General features: G+C 41.4%; 1 protein-coding gene and 1 long non-coding RNA gene across 4 annotated transcripts in view; both read right to left on the reverse strand.

Moving 5' to 3' along the window:
• The window catches only part of SUPT3H (SPT3 homolog, SAGA and STAGA complex component), a 271,837-nt gene that overhangs the window by 9,272 nt on the left and 238,190 nt on the right, over positions 1-24,375 (reverse strand). The gene's annotated exons all lie outside the window — the stretch shown is intronic.
• On the reverse strand, positions 1,718-24,003 carry LOC149919272 (uncharacterized). 3 transcript variants are annotated; one of them, XR_016464592.1, is made up of 4 exons: positions 23,927-24,003; positions 21,884-22,045; positions 19,809-19,855; positions 1,718-4,570 (listed from the first exon to the last, which is right to left on the reverse strand). It is a non-coding gene; the product is annotated as an uncharacterized LOC149919272 (long non-coding RNA). The 3 variants fall into 3 exon arrangements; XR_016464591.1 differs by having other exon boundaries at positions 1,718-3,690; positions 4,416-4,570; positions 19,809-22,045; XR_016464590.1 differs by having other exon boundaries at positions 19,809-22,045.

Genomic DNA, 24,375 nt, shown 5'->3' on the forward strand with positions numbered 1-24,375 from the left:
AGTCTCTGCTGCTCAAGAGCTTAGCATATGATTTTTAGAGAATTTATTTGGAAACAGCGTGGTGTGGTACAGTCGTCTGAGCACGAGGGCAGGAGCCAGGGCTGGGCTCAGCTCCCAGCTCCGACACTTACTTGCTGTGTGGCCTCAGACAAACCACTTAATGTTGCTGCGCTTCAATTTCCCCTGCCTTTGAAACAGAAATACCATCATTCACTTAAAACTGTTTTGAGGATTGATTGATTATGGAGCGAATATACGGCATTTGGAAATACTACATGCTATTCAATAACTATTATTTTCATTGTGTTGTATCTCCCATTGTAATGGCTAAAATACCAGAGGTACAGAAATGAAGGCTGAACTTGGAAGGTATGGGAGAGGAGGGGAGAGTATTACTCTGAAATAAATCATCAGGGAAAAAAAAAAAAAGATATATTCCACTTATATTCTTTTCTTGAAACTGTTGAAATTGTTGTACCAAAAGAAAGAGCATCTAATGGCATTTTGCAACATACTTCTCCTTCCCCCCACCCTCTGCAGACACTGTGTGAATGCACGTGGCAGAGGGCGCAGCATCTCTACTCTCCCTTTGGATTCAATGCGTTCATGGGGAAATGAGTATATCACAGAGGACATGGGACAGTACCTCTGGAAAAAGAGGAATTTTCTCAGGTTCTGAGGTCCTTAGTGGGTGGTGGTGTTTGGGTGGAGGCCCTCCAGCCACGCACACTGACTGACGGATGCAGTCTGTCCACAGCCGGCTCCCGCGCACCGGAGCAGTGGGAGGTAGGAGGAATTAAGGTAATGCATCAGTGGCTGCCAGTGGAGGAGATGCAGGGGGGAGGGCGGGGGACACAAGAAAAAAAAGAAAGCAAAAAGCATTTAAAAAAAAAAAAGCAAAAAGAAATACACTATTTCAATCAAAGTCTGAAATTTGTAGAAGTGGTTTTGGTCTCAATATAGAAAAAATATTTATCCAAGAAACTCCTACTCGGGTGCGAACATCCTACTTCTAGCGGGATTTTGTTTGGCAAAGTGCTGTGAAAGAGTGGAAGCTAATACAGAGCATGTCTATAAACAAATATATTTATTTAGTATGGATTGACACATTCACTAGAGTATTTCAGTGATTACACGTGTAAAACTATTTCCTATAGTGGTTTCCTTTTGTGATTCTGCTAATTTATTCAATCCACCCCATTTTCATGCATTGAACGTTATGAGCCATTTCAGCCACCCAGACTGAAATGTGCGTTCGGAGACTACAGGCCTGTTTTTTCATTTCATCATCTACACATAATTATTTGGTGATATTAGGAATTTGAGCTCAAATGGAAGCCAACCAACATTTTAATAGCTTAAAAATCATACAAAATGAAATCTGCCCTGAGGTTAATGAATAAGAGCCAAATCTTGAGGCTCTCGCTCAGTTTTTACTCATTCCTTATTCAGGCAAAAGTTGAATCAATTGTAGTTGGACTGATTAAAAACAGAAGAACACATATTTGGAGCTTTCTCTCAGGTAAAATGGAATAAATTACCTAGGATTAGGCTTTAGACTGACATCCAATCGATCTTTCACATGTATTTCTGCTGCTCACTGGAAAAAAACATCCAAGTGCGGAGGCAGTTTACTCAGCTAAAACAATACTTCACAGCAGAATAAATTATTGTACACTGCCTTGTTTTATGGCATTCATATTAGAAATAGCCCCAAATCAAACTACGTTTTCTAGTCCCTACTGAACTTCTAAAGACCACGGTCCAATCGAAACTGAAAAAAATGGTGTGTGAAAGCTAGGCGTGCTTATCCTTCAAAACAAAGACCCATCTCTTATTTGAGCCTTAATCCAGTCATATATTGATACAGTTATTTGATTTTTGATGACAGGAAGCATTTACAATTTAGGAAATTAAAAGTTGTTCTTTAATTACATGCAAGCTGTCCCACTCCTTGTGCAGGGAATGCAATGTACACGTAAAAAAAACACAAGGCAGAGCAGCTAGTTCCTTTGAGCAGTTAACACTTGACTTGTAATTGGTGATAATCACAGGAAGATCCTCCCCCCTTAAACAGCAATTCAATTCAATGTTAGACTTCGCCGGCCGTGGCAAAGCAATGCCACGTTTATCCCATTCCAGCTAGATCTAAGCAAGAGGATGTGGAAAAGAAAGCAGCATGAAGAACAGATTTACTTGGTATCTGCACAGTGGATAAGAAAAGGAAGCAATTGGTAACAGGAATGATCTGGTCATCTGTGAACAATAACAGATCCGTGGAAGTTGGGTGTGTGATCGCGGCCCTGCTCACTATCTGCCGACAGCGCGCAATTAGGGCCTCAGTGCTGAAACATGCCGAGCACATTAAGAGCTCAGCTGTGGGTGGCTTCTTTGGTAAATGAGCAAGTGGGGACACAACGACAGAGGAGCCTCCTCCAACCACTGCCTGTGCTGCAGACCTGGAGCTCTGCAGGCTGTGGGGTTTCCTGCTGCTGCCCCAAAGCCTCCCTGCTGAGCTGAGCGCTCCTAGGCCTCACCGTCTCTTCCCGCAGGACAGACTCCTCACACATTTGCACTGGGGTCCCAAGCCCACAAATAGCACTAATAGCACACCGGCCAGCACACCAAGACTGCTGAAAGCCCCTCAGGTTGCCCAGGCCGTGCTGTACCTTCAAGGAACTTCCGTCAAGCTACAAGATGCAAGGATGGATTGAGAAACTTGGGGCCCTGAAGAAGGCCAGCTCGTTTTCTAATTTACACTAAAACCAATCTTCACTTGTTGGGAAAGCTCCCTGATAGGAAAAGATGGACTTCTAGTCTTCCTAATGAGTGGCTCAAGTTACATATGAACGTACAGATTCCTTTCTGTCTGTTCTGTACTTGCCCAACATCTTGGCAAAATGGCCCATCCTGGAGACACTGAGCAGTTGTTCAGAACAGCAGAATTCCAAAATGTCCTTCCTAGAATTCATTAAAATTTCCTTTCATTCATTCCTGATTGATTGGTCCACAGAGACAGAGGTAACATTTATGTTGCAAGGAAAAAATAACTAGGCTGAATCTGAATTTTCATACTATCTTCCCCTCCATAGACCGACTTACACATATTACTTACTTTGGCCAATTTTACTTAACTGAAACTTCCTTTGAACTGCTAGTCCAGACCAATGTCAATAGCAATATCGCTCTGACCCATCACATCAACATTTCTCTTCTTGAGCACCACTTGTCTTTTTCTTTTGTATCCTATTTTATAGAAGATATATATTTATATGTGCATCTACAAAACTGACACTTGCCTAGAAAAAAACTGGCCAGGCCTTAAGATTCTCCTGGCTGATTGCCACTGTTCAGTCATTAAATATATCTCCCTTACAAAAAGGGAGATGGATTATCCGCGTGTATCTCCATCAAGGGCTTTTCATGATATCGCAGCCCATATTTTTTTAATAACATCGAGGAATATTTAAATGCTGCATGAAGGTTTTTTTTTTTTTTTTCCTTTCTTCATAAGCACTCTTTGATGTAAGAACATTTTGATTTGTGTGCATGCTGACACCAGAACAGCTCGATTACCGCATGTTCATTTATCAAAGAGCGCAGGGTCGATCCTGTTCGGATGCAGAACTATTGCATCAAACACATAACATGCACTGAACATGCCAACAGCAACATCCCCGCTTCCGACTGCTGGAAATACAGAAACAATAAACAATTACTGACAATGAAGAGTTAGTTAGATTTCATTAGGAGGTATTGCTAACTAAAAAGTGTTTACATTAAAAAAAAAAAAAAAAAGAAAGCAGAAGGCTAGTAGGGGAATTATTAATCCCCAAACCTAGAACACATTGCAGTTGCTGGTCCTAAAAGTAATGGCACCCAGTGGATCCTGACTTTGGCAAAGAGAGAGTGTGTTGTCTCGGTCACATTATTTATTATAATGGTGTAACTCCTTTTTTCTTTGTTTCTTCTTTCAACCCAAGCAGAATGACTGTTGGTAAGACAGGAATGTCAAATCCAGGTTTTCAGCTCTCCAGTAGCTCTGAATTTCCTGCCTTTTGTGGACTGAAATCAGACCCTTAACATCACTTATGTGCGCTTTGTTTTGGATAATTGACATTAATTTTTAGGTTGCACCACTGACATCAATCAGCACTGCTCTCAGAGGACTGTAGCTAAGGGGCCACAATAAAAGGGCACAATATTGTTTCTTTTGTTTTATTTTTGGAGCACTTTGACTACTCTATAGTTTTGCAGTTGATGTTACATTCTTTTTGTGTGAGGCAGTGTAAAACATTGTTGTCTGTCTCATTTAAAAGACTACTTCGGTATTACAGTAAACGGCTCTAGAGACTGGGGCATCACTTAAAATTCAAGTTGATACAGTCGATACTGGTAAAAATTCAAGTTGATACCTTTTGTCTCTGTAACACTTTGAAGAAACTATGAAACAGCAGCACATTTCTTTAGAGGGAGATGTATTGCCAGTTACAGATGTTTTCCATATGGGAAGTGGAAGGTTGACCCCCTCCCCCTCCACTCATCAGTGTTCTCACGTCGTAGAAGGCATCTACAAAGACAACACGGCTGTAAATGATATTCCACAGAAGCCTCCATCAGCACGTACTGTGAAGGAACAAGCTGATTTTCATTGTACAGGGCAGGGATATGCACCATTGTAGCACAATGTATGGTGAGGACTTTGACTCCTCAGCTTCCCATGTTACTGGCATACCACACAGAACTCCAGTAAGGGACAGAGAGAAGCCAGACTGGGCTTCAGATGCTAAGGTGATGAAGTAGAAAGGACAGATGAAGCTGGCAGAGGTTACTGCAGATCATCACATTCCATCATTACTGGTTGATTCAACATCTTCCTCAAATACTTTGGGGTGGAACTACTAACTATAGTATTAAACGAGATGAGATATGCAGCTGGGCAACTATGGATCTTCATGTCAATATTTGTAGCACACATATCATAAATATTAGTTTTTATGTTTTGCCATATAGTTGTGCAATTGTCATATATTACTATAAAAGAACAACATAGTCTCGAGTATTTCTACAAAATAAATGCTAACCTTGAGATTCTGAATGCCAACTATTGACTTTTCCTTCAATTTATCTTTGCAGCACAGTCCAGCTTATCCATCCCTTCCTTCCCAGCCCAATCTCCCACCTTTCCATAATTTGTCTTACTCACTTTTGCACCTCTCTCACTACAGTTTTGCTTTCCAACCTTCATTCTGCAGGTCCTTGTCTCTTACTGACATTGACACCGTCTACGTGAAGAAGTGAAGGGCTCTTTGTCTTCACAAAATTCCATTCAAAACTTACCTCATTCTTTTCCAACCAACTTCTGGCTCTACAGCTATACCAGTGGTCAGTTGAAAAACTATAGGAAATTGGATTTATTGCTTCTAATAACTGTAGGACAGAAGAGTTTTGGCAGTACCAAATGGGGTACTGGGCACTGGGCATGTCAGAAAAATGCACTGTGTGTGTATAGGAGCAGGAGGGTCATAAACACCAATTTAGAGTCGTCAGCTATTTGCATCCCAGGCACAGAGCCCTCAGAAGCTTGAGGGAGTTTCTTACTTCCCACAAGCTTAAGTTCAATCTTGGATATTATCTATAAATGAAGTATGCAGTTTTCTTTTTTCTTTTTTTTCTTCTGTCTGCAATTATTAAGTTTGCTCATGAAAAAGCATTTCTGTGCCTAATCCACTGAAGAAATTGCTCAAAAATACTTCACCTTTATGGAAATGTTCCACTTGGCAAAGGCTTTCACTCCAGAAACGCAGACTCCTAGCTTATCTCTGAGACCAGATGATCTTGCAAACCATCATTTCTAGCAAGCTCCAATTTTTCTTGATAAAGTGGTACCACTTAAGGCTATTTCCACTCCCTTTGTCTTTAGCTGAGCATAGGTCAACTGAAAATGTCTGACCAAATCTCACAGAACTCTCAGCAGATGTAGATGTATTGTGAAGCTGAGTGTTTTTGTTGGTATTTCCTCCTGAAGAGGAGCTGTCAGTGAAACTGTGTCTGAAGAGGGTGGGATTCTTCCATCCTCAACGAAACAATTTTGTTCTGCTGTGCTTCATAAAGTGCTTATGATAGGTTTTGTATTCACAGAGAACAAAATATAAGCCTATCCATGCTGCACAATGCAACATCTTGGCCCTCAAAGGGAAGGGAATGGAGCAAAGATGTCTGATGACTCAGTTTTGGCTTCTGAAACAACTGGCAAGGGTGCCAACTGGAGTGGTGGTTGTCCTTGTGGGAAAATTTTAATCTGACACCAGGCAGAGTCAACCAATTAATTACTCACAGGCCACTTGCTCAGTATTGAAAGAGAACAATTTTCAATCTTGGACAGATTGGATTTGAACAGGCAACTGAAGTAAAAGCACCTATTGTCCATTATCCACCCCTGAGACCTCCAACTCTTCATTTACCATATAGTCTGTTCAGAGAAGGTTTGTAGAGCAACAAAAGCTCTAGACAAATCACATAAAAATTCCTCACACTATGCCATATATTCAACTGTGTTTCCAAAAAAAAGAGCCACATAATAAGTTACTAACAAGGACACTGGTTATTAAAGCACTAATTTTCTAGGTCAAAGAGACAAAAGCAAAGTCAAAGCAATTAAAATATTCTATTAATCACATGGTTTTTTGTTACAAGTAACAGAAAGCAAGATATGAAAAGATATGCTGCTACAGTAACCAAAAGTAAGATAACTATGGGAGGGCAGGGTGGGTGGGAATAGTTTTAAACTGGAAGAGAGTAGATTAAGACTAGGTACTAGGAAGAAATTCTTTAATGTGAGGGTGGTGATGCACTGGCACAGGTTGCCCCGTGAGGCTGTGGATGCCCCCTATGTGGAAGCACTCAAGGCCAGGCTGGATGGGGCTGTGAGCAATCTGGGCTATGAGAGGTGTCCCTGCCTATAGCAGGGGTTGGAACTGGGTAATCTCAAAAGTCCCTTCCAACCAAAACCATTCCATTATTCTATGATTTTCAGTTACCAGCTACTCGGTGAAAGCAAGTTTCAGGCACTGGAGTTGACTTTTGGATATACCCAAGCAGTTTGAAACCACATAGCTTAATGAAAATTCGATTTTTCTTTCTTTTCCAACTCCTTTCTCAAATGTGCAAAAGATAGATGTGGCAAAAAAAATATAACAGTAACACATGTTCTTCCTTCTTGTATAATTAGAAGCCAAAAGTAGATACCTTTTTTCACACATTTACTGGTTTGGTTAACCCAATGGTCTAAACTGAGATGTGCAAAATTTCTTAATTAATTTACAACAAAGAAATATGGGGAAAAATAGCTGTCTCTCATTCTTTCTAGAAACATTAAGATCTGACATTTTTTGAAAGAACATGGTAACATTTCAGTATATTTTTCAACTTGCTTTTTCCCAATGCTGCATATTTAAGAGTAAAACCTATTTTTGATATAGTTTTCTTCCTTAGAAGCTACACATTAATTTTCTATTTCTAAGTGTGTGCAAACCCATCCTTACTGTAAAGACTACAGCGGTTCAACAATTTTTCAAGGAGTATTATTTGTTAAGAAGTTAATTTAAAACATCTCTCATTTCCTGATTTTCCAGGTTTTCATCTGTAATGATGATTTCACAGTGGTTGAGTGAAAAACAAAGAATGAATGTGTACTTGGTTAGGAAAACTTTGATTTAAAAGAAAAAAGAGAAAGACTGAGGGTTTAAGGTGGGTGTGAAGGAGCTGCAACCTGCCTTCCAACTGGGGAATGGATCAGCTCAGTACAAGCGACCCACTGAAAAGAGAACACAATGGCTAAGAAAGGCAGTAAACGTTCTTTCTCAGTCAATACTCAGAGCAGTCTCTGTTGGTGGGCTCCATGGACCCCCATATGTAATCCTGCCCCCATCCCACACTTCCTGGCAAAAAAAAAGAGAAGAAAACCATTGGGGTGGGCTGTGGTACCACTTGCCTTCCTTCTGGGAGAATCCAGAGGAGGAAGAGATCAGGATAAATTATAGGGCCCTGAAAAAGCTCTCTGTGTTTATGATCACACCATCTGGAAACAGTGATAACTGCACTATTAATGGAGGCATTACTACAGAAGATCTGCCGTGTCTATTAAAACCAGCCATGCTGTGTGCTGGCTCATGATATGTTTGCTCCAATTTCCTCCCTGACATTTCATTCCTAAAGCTGTCAATAAGCCGTTAACCTTCCTGGCACTGAAATTCTAAAACAAAGTCCGATTTCAGCTCTGATTTTGAATTTGACTTGTGATAAGCAATACCAAAGTCCAAGCATCCAATACACAGCTGGCCTAATCTAAATTGTTCAACAAGTGCTTTTTCGCTTCCTTGCTGACACAAAGCTTGTCTTTGCATCATAAATCAGAATACAACAATGCTGTTATGTGATATCCTACAATTAAGAAATTAATTTGATGGCAGAACTGCACTGTTCTTTCCTGGTAACTGCAGCTTGATCCTGCAGTTTTCAATGCCAGAAGCATCCTGTAATCAGGAGGATTGCTCACATTCATACAGTTTAAAGGAAGAAGGAAAAATTAGATCATCCAGCCTGACCTCCTGTGTACCACAGACCACAGAATTCCAGCCAGTTGCCCCTAGTTTTGGCCAGTAACCAGTTTAACAAAGGCATATTTTCCAGAAATTCATTTGACCTCCATTTGAAGTCATGAACTACACAATGCAGAACTTCACTCTGTAGATTGTTCCATCACTACTTCCTTGAGACTCACTTCTAACTTGAATTTTTCTGCTATAACTTTTCTACATAAATGCAAGTTACCCAATCAGCAATTATGATGATTGTCTCTACAATAATGCCAACGTTAATGTGAAAAGAAGACATCCAATGAGATCATTAAGGAGCATTTTGACCACAAGCACCACAATATTTAAGCACCAGCTGATCCAGGTGCTGTTTTGAAACAGATCTTCCATTCACCCCCATTGGTTTGCACCATGGAGTGATTTCTGTGCACACGAATCGGACTCCTTTTGGATAAAACCAAATCAGAAGTTGCATTCCAACCACCACCCAGCAGCCAGTCAGTGGGGCCAGGCTGGCCCTCATGCTTAAGTGAAAGCAAAACCCATGGAAATGCTCTGAGGGTGGGCGTTGGGTCAGCACTACGCTTTTTTTTTTTGCTCCTGTTCCAGTACACATCTACTCATCGACTCCCTACACATCCACACATCTACTCCCTTCCAGTACCTAAAGGGAGCCTATAAACAGGAGGGGAACCAACTCTTTGAAAAGGTAGATAACAGCAGGACAAGGGGAAATGGTTTGACATTGAGGGAGGGAAGACTGAGGTTGGATGTCAGGGGGAAGTTGTTTGCTGTGAGAGTGGTGAGGTGCTGGAACAGCTGCCCAGAGAGGCTGTGGATGCCCCGTCCATCCCTGGAGGTGTTCAAGGCCAGGTTGGATGGGGCCCTGGGCAGCCTGGGCTGCTGTGAAATGTGGAGGTTGGTGGCCCTGCCTGTGGAGGGGAGGTTGGAGCTTCATGATCCTTGAGGTCCCTTCCAACCCAAACCATTCTGTGATTCTATGATTCTGTTTGTGCATCTTGCAAAAACAATCACAGTCCAATTCCAGCTGACTTGAACAAACCTTGTGCCAGCAGCATCAGAAAAGAGGAATAAAAGAAAAAAAGATGTAATAAATGATTTCAGGATAACAGTAATGGAGGAAGGAATTTAGTTGATGGTTATCAATTCATAACCTGAAGAACAACAGTGATGAAAAGGCAACACAGTCAAAAAATGTGAGTTCATTTTTTCAGTGATACACTCACGTCTAGGAAATAGTAGATACTGTGTACTAATTCAGCTGGCCTATTCTGAGAAGATGAACTTGGAGACAGAGTGGCTAGGAGGAATGCTGGGAAGATATATGGGGAGACACTGAGATGGAGAAAGGACAACAAATCCAAATTAAGAAATAGCAGAACATTCAAGACCAATGAATGGCTATTCCACAATATTTTAGGGACCAGGAGGATAATGGACTCAATTCACTGTTTCCTATCAATAACTTTCAAATACTGGCCAAGGGAGGAAGAACAGGGAGACAACTTCAGAACTCACCCATTTACCCAGTCCAGAGATAAGCTAAGCATGGAGAAGGCTTAAAATGAGACACGTCATTCCAAACAAGATCACTTAAGAAAGTTGTTTTTACTGTGGCTTTGAAATCTGCCAGACCAGCAGTGCCATTCTCAGAAATAAATGTTTCCGTGTGGGACCAAAACTACCAAGAAGGGAACGAAGAAGAAGATGGCTAGATCAATGGTCACTTCAAAATACATATATTTATTGTTTTTGCTGAGGAGACTTCCTGGAGAGTATAAAGGTCAATGCATGGGAGTTTCAAGGCAAACCAAGATTTATTACAGAGACAGAGCTCTGCAGGGAAGGCACTGACACAGCAAAAGTTAGAACTATTTCCGTCTCAGCTCATGATGGTTTTCTCTCTCTCTCAAATGAGACTTCCTGTATGCAGTCACTGCCAGGAGCTGAAAGGCAGAAGAGCTACCAGACTGTCCAGGACAACCTCTTCTGCAACGTAGATCTAAATTATCCTATCTTGAACAGAGTAGTAGCATGCAACGTTCATAAAGTGGAAAACTAGACATTTTAACATGTAAATTCAGAAGAGCACAAGCTTCTCCTTAACGCTTTCAACAGATTTCCCTTTCTCCATCCACAATTTCCAACTTTTAAATGGATTATTTATTTATTTATGCTATTTCTTCTCTCTGGGATGAGCACTAAAGTACTGAAATATTCCTAAAACGAACAGCAATCCTTCCAATTGGGGCCAATAAACAATACAGAACTCACCAAAGCTTTGCTCTGAGCCTCCCAGCAAAGGTCTGTGAATGCAGAATTTTGAAATACGCTTCAGAAAAGAGCAGACAGAGCCCATGATCATGTATGTGATCAATGACTTTTTGAGATGTCCAAGACTGCAAATAGGGGCTAATTTGAAATGAGATTTTGGGTTTTGGACTGTTGAGGAGATTGAGGAGAGTCACCTATTAGAACATTTAAAAAGATAACCTTGATTTTTGAGTTCCAGGTACAAGTGAAAGAGAAAGAAATTCCCATCAAATGGGGGGGATCTGAAAAGAATAACAAGGTAATTTTTAAAGCCTTTGTAGGTTCCCAGAAGTCGCTTTGGTCTTTGACTCTTTGGCTGGTGATGCTGGATAAATGCAAACAGTAATCAGTTCCAGGCCTGCAGTAGCAGCGCTCACTCATAATAGAACAAAATTACAGCTTACATAGGAACTGAGAATTGAGAAAATCTCTGACTATTTGGTAAAGGAAAGTATCAAGAAAGCAGAGGGGTGGAGAGAGAAAGGTTGTAAGGAATAAGAAAAGAAAATTATACCGTTCAGACAAACTATGCAACACAGAAGAGGGGCAGAAGGACAGCACCAAGCAGAAGGATCACAAAGCAAGAACAAGAATAAACGGACGTGGCACAGGTCAAAGAATTTGAAGACTGGTATCTTTAAGGAATGTGGTCCATATATATTGTTATCCACGGAGAAACATCCTTGCCACTGCAGTTAGTTTTCAGCAACATATCAACACATTCTCTGATGGACTGACACACGTGCATGGCAGTCTTCGGAAGGAAATCTGATATACTCCAGTCCCCACTGGAAACCTCACCTTCTCACACAGTCCCTGCTAATGAAACCAGCCAGGCCTGGAAAGATGCCATGTGCGATCACCTCCTGTATTACAGCTCTCACTGTCCACGCTGGAAACGAAACCTCAGGCATGATAATACCAAGAGTTAACACACACCAGCACTGCGATGCCAGCTCAAACCAGTTACATTTTTCTGACTCTGTGGTGGTTTTAAGTTTTCCTTCTCTCCTTCCCCCTGCTCTGATCAAGGGCACACATGGCTACCCAAAAGCAGCAGTCTTTCTACCGAAATTACTCTCCTTTAGTAACAAGACCGCAAAAGGCTGAAACACACAACACTGTCTGCCACCACCCTAGTCTAGCTGATTGTCTTTTAATAGCTTCAATAAAGTTGTGCAAAGAAATAATATTCCACATCCTCGATTCTCTTGGGCAGTATATAGACAGTCCCAAAGGAAAACGTGCCTTAGCTGAATCTGCTACTTTATGAGTAAAACAGGAAGTTCAGTTGCCTTTTATTGTACCTTTTGAGTTTTGAAAGGCTGCCCAAGCAGTTCCAAGTTGAGTTGAAGCAAAGTTTTTGATGTCAAGAAGCCAAAATCTTTCGCCATGGTTTGCTGAACGAGGAAGGAAGAAAACTGTTTGTACTCAGCTGTCCTTGCTTCTCCAGGCCAGCTTTGAGCCAAAGAAGCAGGAAGAGGAGAAAGATGAATAAGTGAAAAGGGATCGTGTTTATCTTCTAACAAAATCACCGCGTTCTGCTGCTAGCTCTAGCAGCCAAGACTTGCTGTTGCATCTTTAAGACAGATAGTCTCTTCTTGAAGAGACGACAGGCTAATTACAGTGCTCCTGCCAGAGGGAACTCACACATGCAAACCATTATGTAAAATATAATTTTTTTTTTCTTTAAGAATGCTCAAGATCATTAGACATGGTTTTTTCAATGCTAGAAAATCAAGCCAAAAATGAAAATAAACAGTTTCAAGTATTTGCAACATAATTCCCTCATGCATTTATGGAAATATAGTAAAAAGCGCCTTAAAAAATGTGGTTTGACATTTCATGCTGCTCTGTTTTTCTGTTTTTCCAGTTCTCAGCATTTGCCCTCTTGTCCTGTATCATTTCAGCTCCACTGCAGTTTGGAATAGACAATGGTCATGCCTTTGTCATTTCTACAGAACTTTCCAGCCTTGTTTCAACTAGCAGGTGACAGCCCTTCACAGGGAACTGCTGTAAATCATATAAATATGTATTTATGCTCCATTCATTTTATTCTGTATAAAACAAATGTAAACTTATTGCAGGCAAACATGATACAACCCTTCACCAAGATAAATTACATGTGCAGCACTGCTTCCCTAACATTGTGCTATGGTAATTTAAGGCTAAAGTAATGATTATTTAACAGCTAAGCATGTCAACAGAGTCCACAGAAAAGCAATAGGAGACTGCTATTTATACAGATGCTTAAATGAAATTTGGTTTTAAATGAGAGAGATTTTTGGCATACATTGTCCTAAAGCTGAAGTTTACATATAAGTATACATACACATATATCTGTACACGCAGCACAGACCATAACAGCATTAGTCAGGAACAACATGGATCACTCTTTTCCTCCACCTCAAATAGATTCCACCACAATGTACACTGGCAAAACACTATTTCTTCTCATTTTGCCTATCAAATTTAATGTTTCTCAACATCATACTGTTACTGCTAGTTTTTCAGTACTGCTGGGGGCCCATGAGGATATATCACCACCTCTAGCAAGCAAGCCTACAACTGGACTTGCTAAAATTAGATTCAGATACAGAAATGGCATGCTGGCCACTTGGACATTTTCAGGATGGAAAGCTGTATCAAATGGAATCATAGAGTCACAGAATGGTTTGGGTTGGAAGAGACCTCAAAGACGATGAAGCTCCAACACCTCTGCCACATGCAGAGCAACCAACCTCCATATTTCAGAGCAGCCCAGGCTGCCCAGGGCCCCATCCAACCTGGCCTTGAACACCTCCAGGGATGGACGGGGCATCCACAGCCTCTCTGGGCAGCTGTTCCAGCACCTCACCACTCTCACAGCAAACAACTTCTCCCTGACATCCAACCTCAATCTGCCCTCCTTCAACTTCAAACCACAGATAAATAAATAAATAAATGGAAATACCATCCTTTTTTTTCTGAGCTCCTTAACTAGAGCCCCATCCCTGGAGGTGTTCAAGGCCAGGTTGGATGGGGCCCTGCGCAGCCTGGTCTAGCATTAGGTGGGAAGGTTGGTGGCCCTGCATGTGGCAGGGGGGTTGGAGATTCATGATCCTTGAGGTCCCTTCGAACCCTGGCAATTCTGTGATTCTGTGATTCTGTAACTCCAGAAGAAGGGCTTTGATACCTTTGTATCTTCAAGAGCAATCCTTATTGAAGATAGAGGTGGAAAAAATTCTCCATGTTTGGCTATCGTGACGTGCAATGGCTGTTTTTAGCAAGGAGAACTGAACTCCTGCCTATTTAAACTAATTGGTATTTTAAAGGTTTTGTCCAGTTTATAGAGCACAGGATTATTGGCAGCCCAAACACCGTGGCCTAATGGATTAAGCAAGCAACTGCATGCCACAGATTCCTGACTTTTAATCCAGACCCTCTTAGTGCTCCCCTTCTTGTTCCATAACATTGAGATAATATTTATTCTCTACTTCATCAGGGTGTTGTGAGAGAGAGTAAATGTTTGGACAGTTCTTGCAAAGGTCAGGTCCTAACCAGGCACCTAGTTTTTACTGCAATAAACTCGTTTCCTCAGATGCCCATTATACAATCACAGCCCATGTTCTCTACAGCCTCTCAGGTCACTTCATGATAGGCGTCCTCATATATAAAGCTGTATATCCATTAGGTATTTTTTGATTTGAGGCTTAAGAGTGGTTTCACCCATGAACTCATTATGTGTGAATCATTTCCCCAACACAGGAGTTATCCACAAAAAATAAAAGGGAGGAAAATTGTTATCTACTATGGATCCTAATCCAGAAACATAGCACTTCCTAACTTATTGGTAATGCCAGTCAACTTTAAAATTATCATTTAAAACCTGAATTGCTTGAAAACACAATGCAGAAAAATCATTCATTTACATGAAAATGCTTTAAGAATCAGTTGTTTTTTGTTTTTGTTTTTAAGATAATTCAGCAATCGATGCCTTATTAATGTTCAAAATAAAAGTTTCAAAATCCCGTGCTTTACAAGAAGGGCAATTCTGCAGACTCGACACATTGGATAATCCCATCAGTGGTTAGTTCTCAGCAAAGAAGTCACACGTACAGAAGAAAGACTCTATACCAAAGCAGGAGGCAAAAAGAGGTTAAATTGGTTCCAAACAGGTTTTTCCTCAGTTTTAACTCATAAGTGATGACATAAAGCCCAGAAAAAACAACCCCAACTTGAAAATGATTTAAATTTGCCAGCTCCAGCCATTTCTGGAGGCGTGCCAGGCTTAATTTGGATTTGGGCTTCTTAAAGTATGCACAGCTCTAACTTTAACCTGCTGCTGCCTAAGAAGTGGACCTGGTAAGAGATGCAAAAATACTCCCCATAATGCAACACAAGTGAAAGTCTGTTTTCAAGATGAACCCAAGGATAGGACTGAAATGTTTTAGTTGCTTCGTTCCAGAGGAGGGTGGTGCCAGGTCTTTATGAGCAAAGCCATCCGTGTTAGAAATGCCTTCTGTACCAATCGAATGTGCACAAGGATAATGCTCGCAGGAGGGAATGGGACTTGTTTTCCAGGAGGGAATATTTTCAGAGTCAAGCTTGTAATTTGTATTTGCAAATCTCCAAATTCAACAATTTCTCAGCCTCTATAAACTCGCAGATGGAAAGATCCTGTATTTGGAATAAATAATGTCTAAGCTTCACCTTCATTACAGGGCATTTTCTGTCAGAAGAGTGCTATATCCTGACTCCCGAAATACACAGGAGCCCTTTGTAGTACAGCTATCGCACCATAAGCATTGGTTGGGCATGGCAATAGCTCTCTCAGGATCCCACCTGAAATCCAAGGGCATTTTTTATTTTAATATGCAGAAATGAACTTTTGTACTTGTCAAAAAATCACAACATTGAAACATAAGTACATTTATCTTTTAACTATTTTTCCAGCCCTTTTCGAAAAATCTGCTGGTTATTAAAACATTGCTGTATAAATAAAAAAGGTTCTGTTTTATAACTTGCCTTCTCTTTCCCTGCTTACACATACAATGTGGTCATTGTTTGCTAAATTATGCTCATTCTCCCAGCAACAGCCTTTGATGTCACACACCAAGCACTGTGACTTCATTATAGAGACACAGAACACAGAAGGACTATGCAAAAACCTTACAGGTATATGCAATAGATGTCCAGTGCCCCAGTCCAAACCCAACAGAAGCTCTAGAACAGATTTCTGACTATCGATGACATATAACAAAAATACAGAGTAAAAATGCAGATATACTGATAACGTTTGGCAAACGTACAGCGCACATTGGGGTATACCAGAGACTATATTTTCCTTATTACCACTTCTTACCGTCACAGTATCACAGAATCACAGAATGGCCCGGGTTGAAAGGGACCTCAAGGATCATGAATCTCCAACCCCCCCGCCCAGGCAGGGCTACCAACCTCCTCATTTAATACTAGCCCTATTTCAATTTTTAATATTATTAATGATCATCCTATGAAAGAATGCATCAGATACTGAATTCTGTTGAAGGGGATCTAACATGATCCTGCCCAGATTCCTCTGTTAGGACCTATCTACCCCCAGGCAGGTTGACCCTTCCTGCCAACTTGGTATCATCTGCAAATTTACTGAGGGTGCACTTAATCCCCTCATTCAGGTCATCAATAAAGATACTAAACAGGACAGGACCCTGTACCAACCCTTGGGGAACACCACTTGTGACCAGCCTCCAGCTGGATGGAACTCCATTCACCACCACACTCTGGACCTGGCCCTCCAGTTCTTTACCCAGCAAGGAGTGTACCTGTCCAAGCCACAGGCTGTGGAGGGACTTATTTTTCCAGGTCAGACAGCACATATGAGCATTTGGCTGTTCTGAAGGCCAAGGTGTAGGATCTCAGCATTCAGAGCAGCCTAAGACACTAAGACTCAATGTCAAGTCAAAAGAGTGTCAGGGAACATCCCTGGGCCCTGGAAATTCCCTTCACACCTGAACTGCCCATGCCAAACTCTGCTCCTCACAGCAGGGACAGAAGCTCAAAGGTACACAGAGGCCACAGCCACTTGAAGAAGGTAGTTGAGAGACAGCCACCCTATTTTGGAGGATAAGAAAATGGGTTAATACAGACACGGACCATTCAGTGCATATTAGTGTCAGAGAGCACAGACACAGTCAATCTGCTGCTGCAGACAGAGCTGCATGCAGGCAGATCCCCAGAATCCTCTGGAAACCTCAGCCCAGATAGCAAGCAAAGTGTCCTAATTGAGACTTTAATAATTGCAGCACAAACAAGCATACTTTCTAACTTGAAAGCTATTATTTTAATAGCCACATGAGAAATAAGCTTTGTTGAAGAAGCAGAACATGAGGTAAAATAGGTATCTATGTTGCCATTCAGGCTGTGTTTACGTGCTGATAAGGTCTCGTTCCAGTCGAGGAGGAGAAAAAAAAATCTCCACTTTCAGAAAACCCAACTGCTTTATCTGACACAGCCTCCCAGAAAAGCAGTGTCCTTGTGCATTACGATGGGCAGCCTGCCATTTGGAGTAGAGCTGCCCACAAGGAAGAAGACATAATATTACAGTTAATATCTGAAAACATTGTAATTTGCTTTCTGCTTGTTGTTCTGTCTGACAAAAACAAGTAGGCTGGGAAAAAGAAACAACACAAGGTGTGTGTGGCTGCCCTCATCTTAACCCCTTCTTGTTGGAAATCCCTTTCTTCGTTCAGCAAACAATCCCAGGGCTGGTAACAACAGAATCAATGAGAGCATCAGGCTGAGATGCCTGCTAGTTAGGGTGAAAGAGCACAGTGCAGGACAGCAGGTTACAGAGCAAGAGAAAAGCAGAAAAATGCAGAAGGTAAACAGGAGACCCTACAGGGACAACCCATGCAAAACGAGACAAGGAAACGGTGACACTTAATCACAGAATCACAGAATGGCCTGGGTTGAAAAACTGATATTTATATGAATATTTAGATCAAGTAAAGATCCACCATGGGAAAAACTCTGCCTGTGGAGTGTAATTTGGAGAGATAAAGTAGTGACTGTGCTAGAATTTTAGTGATAGTCCTCCTTCAGTTTTCTCTGCTCAGTCTTGAATACTACTTGTGACATCCAATACACCCAATTGCTGTAATTCTATCCCATGCTTGAATACCTGAAGGCATACAGGATCCTTCAGGGATCCCACAAAGAGCCTAAATTACCTATTCAGATAGGGCAGAATTGCAAAATAAAGACCCAAAAAAGTGGGAAAAGAGAGAAAAGTCAAGGATTATGAAAATGAGATGAAACAGAAAAGAAAGTGACTTGGAAAGGACTTTCTGGAGTTGTTCTGGATGGGTAGGAAAATTCTCACCAGCTTGTGGAAAAACATATTGAACACTTCCATACTTAGAATTTTTTTAAAGCACGTACATCACACTACCTGGTTAAATTGTATACTTTGGGTGTATGTGTAATAGATTGAACATTTTGGCTTAAGCTGTAATTTGCAACAGGCAGTGCATTTCTGGACGATTATAACATGTCTCTGGTAGTGCTTTAAGGCATGAAGCCAAAAGGCTGGATGACTTCAACTACCCAAGATGTGCAATAATCCCCCGGAAATGCTCTGGATTGTCTTACAGCTATTATACAATGTGAAATTTATATTATGCATATAAATAAGAACAGTTATGTCTGTATATTTAGTGAGCTTTGTTCACATCAGCAGAGCCCATTAGCAACAAAACCTAAACGATCCATTCTATCAGAAATTTCTTTCACTGAAACAGCTGCCACCTCTACAACCTTCACCAAGACACATAAGGGTGGCTTTATTATCAAAACTCATGGGTGCAGGAAAAGCCTATTTGTTGTGGTTTATTTAGATAATTTTCACTTGGTCAGTTATGTATCCTTAGAATCACAGAATCGCTCAGGTTGGAAAAGACCTTAAAATCACCAAGTCCAAAACCATGTCCTTAAAACAATGGCTTCCTACAGCATCCACAGCTTTATCCTCTCCTCACCTTCCACTTTTCACCCCTTTAGAATCTCCATTTAGGAGACCTACTTCCTACTTATCCACTCCTTTTCTCCAAGGCAAGCAGTAATTTAGTCTTCACACACTTACTTTCTATATTTTCTTTAGGTAATTTTTGCACCAGCTTGAGGCAGTGATGTGTACCCACAGCACTGACACGTCCCTCTTGATCACTCTTTCACCATTTCAGTCTAATTCTACTTCTCCATCATGGTTCTTGACTAAAACTTATGCATTGTAATCCACCTCGCACATCTAAAATGAGACTTGCATTGAAACAGCATGAGGATCAGCTCAAGGAGGTTTCAAATTCTCATGAAGAGCCTTTGGGCAAGATGTTAACAGACGTGATGAAAAACGGTAGAAATCTCCAACAGTATCATGAATTTCCAAATCCACCAGTTACTTGAAACTTCTGAGTGCTATCTTCTTCTGTATTTATATGCATTTCATGGCATCATAAATCATGGAATTATAGAATCACAGATTGGCTTGGGTTGGAAGGGACCTCAGGGATCATCAAGTTCCAAGCCACTGCCACAGGCAGGGTTGCCAGCTGCTAGATCAAGTGCTAGATGAGATTTGGGTTTTTGCTTTGCGAGTAAACGTCTGTGTTCATTACACTGAATCTGAATGATATTAAGCATACATCTAAAATGCTTTTTTTTGTTGTTTTCCATGGAGCTCTTGACACATGAGGATGGGATGGAATAACACTGCACAGTGCTTTTTGCAACTAAAAATTTTGAAAATTATCTTTAAAATATTCCATCTATTTAGAGTTTTCAAATAGCTACTATTAACATGAGATAAAAAAGACCAAAAACAGAATGACCAACTTTTACCTTAAAATAGTTTTACTACTAATGGTTGTAAGTGAGATCTCCCATAGCTGTAATTGAGAAAGAAAAAAAATCTTAGTATTTATTTTACTTCTTTTAGTAAATTTAATAATATTTTTGATATAGTAAGTTCCAGCTCCTCTTTTACCCTCCTTTTCAAAATCTGCTTTTGTATTTGTCATTCATTGACAATGGAAAGAAAATATCTTTACATGAATATTAAAATGTCACTATAGAACTGGTAAGGAAATTTGGAAGTATAACAGAACCAAAAAACACTTTTATGTTGACTAATGAGTACTGAGATAAGCAAAAATAGCCTGAAAACAGTATTCTCAATATAAAATAGCATGAATTCTTCATATATTGGCTTTAATCAAATGAATATTCAGTTTGCACTCCAACGATTCTACTATAATTCACCACAGCGCTGTTTAATTCATCACACCTTCTACCTAAACTAAGAGTAAGATATCACAGTCTTTTCTGATTATTGAAAATGTGTTCATCTCAATTAGCTTTTGTCATTCTAGATGACAGACATGCCTCTGTTTTAGGAGGAAGTTTTTCATCCAGAGGGTGGCGAGGCACTGGAACAGGTTGCCCAAGGAGGCTGTGGATGCCCCATCCCTGCAGGCATTCAAGGCCAGGCTGGATGTGGCTCTGGGCAGCCTGGGCTGCTGGTTGGTGACCTGCACACAGCAGGGGGTTGGAACTGGATGAGCACTGTGGGCCTTTTCAACCCAGGCCATTCTATGATTCTATGATTCAATCTGAGCTATTCAGACCCGTCTCCATTTGCAGCCAGTAATACACTGTTACAAGGAGATGCATTTCTGCACGTGCCTTCTACAGATCTGCATTTCCTAGGATGAATTCCAAACCTGCTGTTAGGAAAATGAGTGCTTCATTTTAACCATATAAAATGGCAGAATTTATTTGATCACGTGACGCTGATTCTGAACTACTATGCTGAACAGAATGTGTCCTGCAAGCCACCCCTCCAAGCTCTGACAGCTTAGATCCAAAAGTTCTCTCTTAGGAACAGGGGTGCACAGGTCTCTGGTTGCAGACAGGAGATACTCAGTTCACAGATACTCAGTTCACAACGTGTGGCTGTTCTGAACAGGAACAGATAAATGGACAGGAAAGGAAACAGTTCAGGAAAGTATACTCCTTTCTTTAGAGGGTGGATGACAAGAACATGACACCTCCAAAGGCTGATGGTATAACAGCAATGCAGAGAACTGCTGCAGCTTTCTGAGACCACACAGCAGCTGAAGCAGCAGATTGCGTCCTGTGTTGTGTGAGCGCATCCTACAATGCTTTGTTACCCCCAAATACTGCTGTTTTTTCAAACGTATTTAATGTTTAAATGAGCATCAGCAGTACCCTCCTACAACACAAGCCAAGTGGCACAGCTGCAGCCATCTGGTCTGTGCTGTGAGCAGCATGTGGGTGGCCCTGCAGCCTGGTCCAGCTTTAGGATGTGGTTCTGGAGGAGGAATTTGCCCTCTCAGGATGAGCAGCACACCTGAGAGTTCAGACAATGCTATTCTGAGCAACTGTCCTCTGACGGTTCTAGGATTGGTATTCCTGGTATTTAGAGAACTACAATTAATCGGGCTGCACGCCAAAAAAAGTGAATTTCAGCTTGATAGAATCTTGAGGTCTAACTATTCCGCTCAATTTTCTGGGGAAGGCAAACAGAAACATTTAGCTCACATTCTAGCTCAGGCCTAGAAACTTCACAAACAAGTGTTCATGCCTTTTAGTTTTCTTTAGAAGGAAATGACAAGCAGATAGCCAAATCCGTTCTGAAATATTTCATCCATAAAAGATATCTCAAAAATAACCTTGAAGCTATAAAATAACTGTTTACCAAGCCTTGCTTTACTTTGTTATGAACATTTTAACTCGGTGCTAAAATAAGAAATACGCCTCAGCAAGGAGCAGGCCGTGAGATACGTTATCGGGTTGTAATGAAGCAACTGACATCCCAGCCACTGGGACAACAGCCTCTTGTGGAACACACTCAGAAAAACAAGTTTCAAGTTTTCAGTGTTGTAAATGCTCACCTCTGATCTTTTCAGAAGGACAAAGTCCTCTGGGCAAAGGACTAAACTCTTTTGTTGGCCATGAATCCCTGGTAGTGATGCTATGTCTGCTGTCTTGATAGAAACTATTCAGTTAATGTAAATTAGGTTCAGGACATCCCAGTGAGCCACTTAGTGGCAAAACTTGAGAAACAGAAAATGACAACAAATTGAGCCTTTTGCATATTGGCTTGAATTTAAGATTTCATAAAAGTTCTGAAAGAGAAGGCTCATCTTAACTACATTTTGAGACCAGATGATGACAGAATAGCTGAGCTTCCAGTGAAGTCCTATCAACACTTTGGTGGTTGGCAGCACAGCCACTGTGATCAATTAGGTTAATTGAAACTATACGGCCTGCAGGCTTTGTGTGCAATTCTTAACATGGTTAGAAGAGAGGCAAATGTGTAACAGCATGATTTTAACTATAATGGGCGCATCTGAACCCAGGCCTAAGCCAGAATTCAAATAACTGAGCTTTCACACTCTTTGGATGCAAGCAGGCTGATGTAGACACTGAATGTATCAAGAAAATGATGAGAAGGCAGAAAACTTGAAATTATGCAATTTCTAACCACAATCCTAACAATACTACACTTCTCAGAATCACTGAGGCTGGAAGGTGCCTCTGGAGAAGATCTGCTCCAACCCTCTGCCCACAGCAGGGTCACCTCGAGCATGGTGCTCAGAGTGGAATCCAGCTGGGTTTACAATATCTCCACAGATGGAGACTCCACAACTGCACCGGGCAACCTGTGCCAGTGCTCCAACTGCCCTCTGAGTGTGAAAGTTATTTTCATGTTTAAGTTGAAGCTCTTGCATTTGCTCTGTGCCCGCTGCCTCTTGTGCTTTTCACTGAGAAGAGTCTGGATCTGTCTCCTTCATTCTGCCTTTTAGATATTTATTGGCCTTGATAAAGTCCCCCCAGGCCTTCCTATCTCCAGCTGTACAATCCTGGCTGTCTCAGCCTCTTCTCATGTGACAGATCCTCCAAGCCCTTAGACATCTTTCAGGCCATTCAATGTTCTTGATCCAGCAATCCCCTGTCTTTCTTGTACGGTGGAGCCCTGAACTGGATGCAGCACTCCAGATAGGCCTCACCAGGGCTGAGTAGAGGAGGAGGATCACCTTCCTCACCTCAGTGGGAAAGCTATGCCCAGTGCAACCCAGGATACCATTGGCCTTCTCTGCCATCAAGTCATTTGCCAGCACATAACCAACTTGATGTCCACCAAGATCCCAGGGCCTTTTCTGCAAAACTCCTTTTTCAGCTGCTTCCCTGTGGAATGATCCCACAGGATACGCAACAGTGGAGCCCAACATAGGTCAGAAGTTTAATATAAGCCACCCTGAGTACAATATCGCACCACATCATTCAGGTGTCTCTGGTCCAACCAAATAAGTCACAGCACACAAAATCAGGATTTCTAGTTCAGTAAGAAAAGGCAGCAAGCCTTTCAATTCTCCAGAAAAAATATATACTTAAAAAAAAATACGATAGAAATATGTGCAGGGTGGCAACAATGCAAATAGCGGGGGGAATTGAAACTATGGTCCTTTTCAACCCAGGCCATTCTATGATTCTATGATTACCAGAAACTCAAATGGAAGAAGAAAATTTATAGAATGTGAAAAAAGGGTCTGGCCACTTGGGAAGAATACAGGAATGTTGTCAGGCCATGTAAGGTTGCAACTATGAAGGCTAAGGCCCACCTGGAATTAAATCTGTCAAAGGAGGTCAAGGACAACAAAAGAGAGAGTTTGGAGAAAGGAATCTGGTTGAGAAAGATCTGGTCAGAGAGCATCTAATCAAACCGGATAAACACAGATCCATGGGACCTGATGGGATGCCTCCATGAGTGCTGAGAGATCTGGCAGAAGTGATTTTCAAACTACCTTCTATCATCTATGAAAGGTCATGGAGAGTGGGAGAGGTGCCTGAAGACTGGGGGAAAGCCAATATCACGGCAGTCTTCAAAAGGGGCAAGAGGGAAGAGTTGGGAAACTACAGGCAGCCAGTCTCACCTCCATTCCTGGGAAGGGAATGGAACAGCTTATTCTAAAGTCCTCTCCTAGCATGTGGAAGAAAAGATGATCGGGAGTAATCAACATGGATTCACTAATGGGAAATGGTGCTTGACCAACCTGGCAGCCTTCTATGATGTCATAAATGGCTTGGTAGTTGCAGGGAGAGCAGTGGATGTTGTGTATCTTGGCTACAGCACAGCTCCTGCCACTCTCACAACATCCTTACTAGGAAACTTAGAAAGTGCAGGACTAATGAGCAGACAGTGAGGTGCCTTGAGAACTGGCTGGCTGGCATTGCTCAGGGGACTGTGATCAGCAGCACAGTCTGGTTGGAGACCATAACTAGTGATCCCCAGTGGTCGGTGCTGGGCCCAGTCCTTTTCAACAACTTCATGAATGACCTGGATGAAGGATAGAGTCCACCTGTGGAAAGTTTGCTGATAATG

This window comes from Phasianus colchicus, chromosome 2 (genome assembly GCF_987193195.1).
Source record: "Phasianus colchicus chromosome 2, bPhaCol1.hap1.1, whole genome shotgun sequence".
Classification (NCBI taxonomy): Eukaryota; Metazoa; Chordata; class Aves; order Galliformes; family Phasianidae; genus Phasianus; species Phasianus colchicus.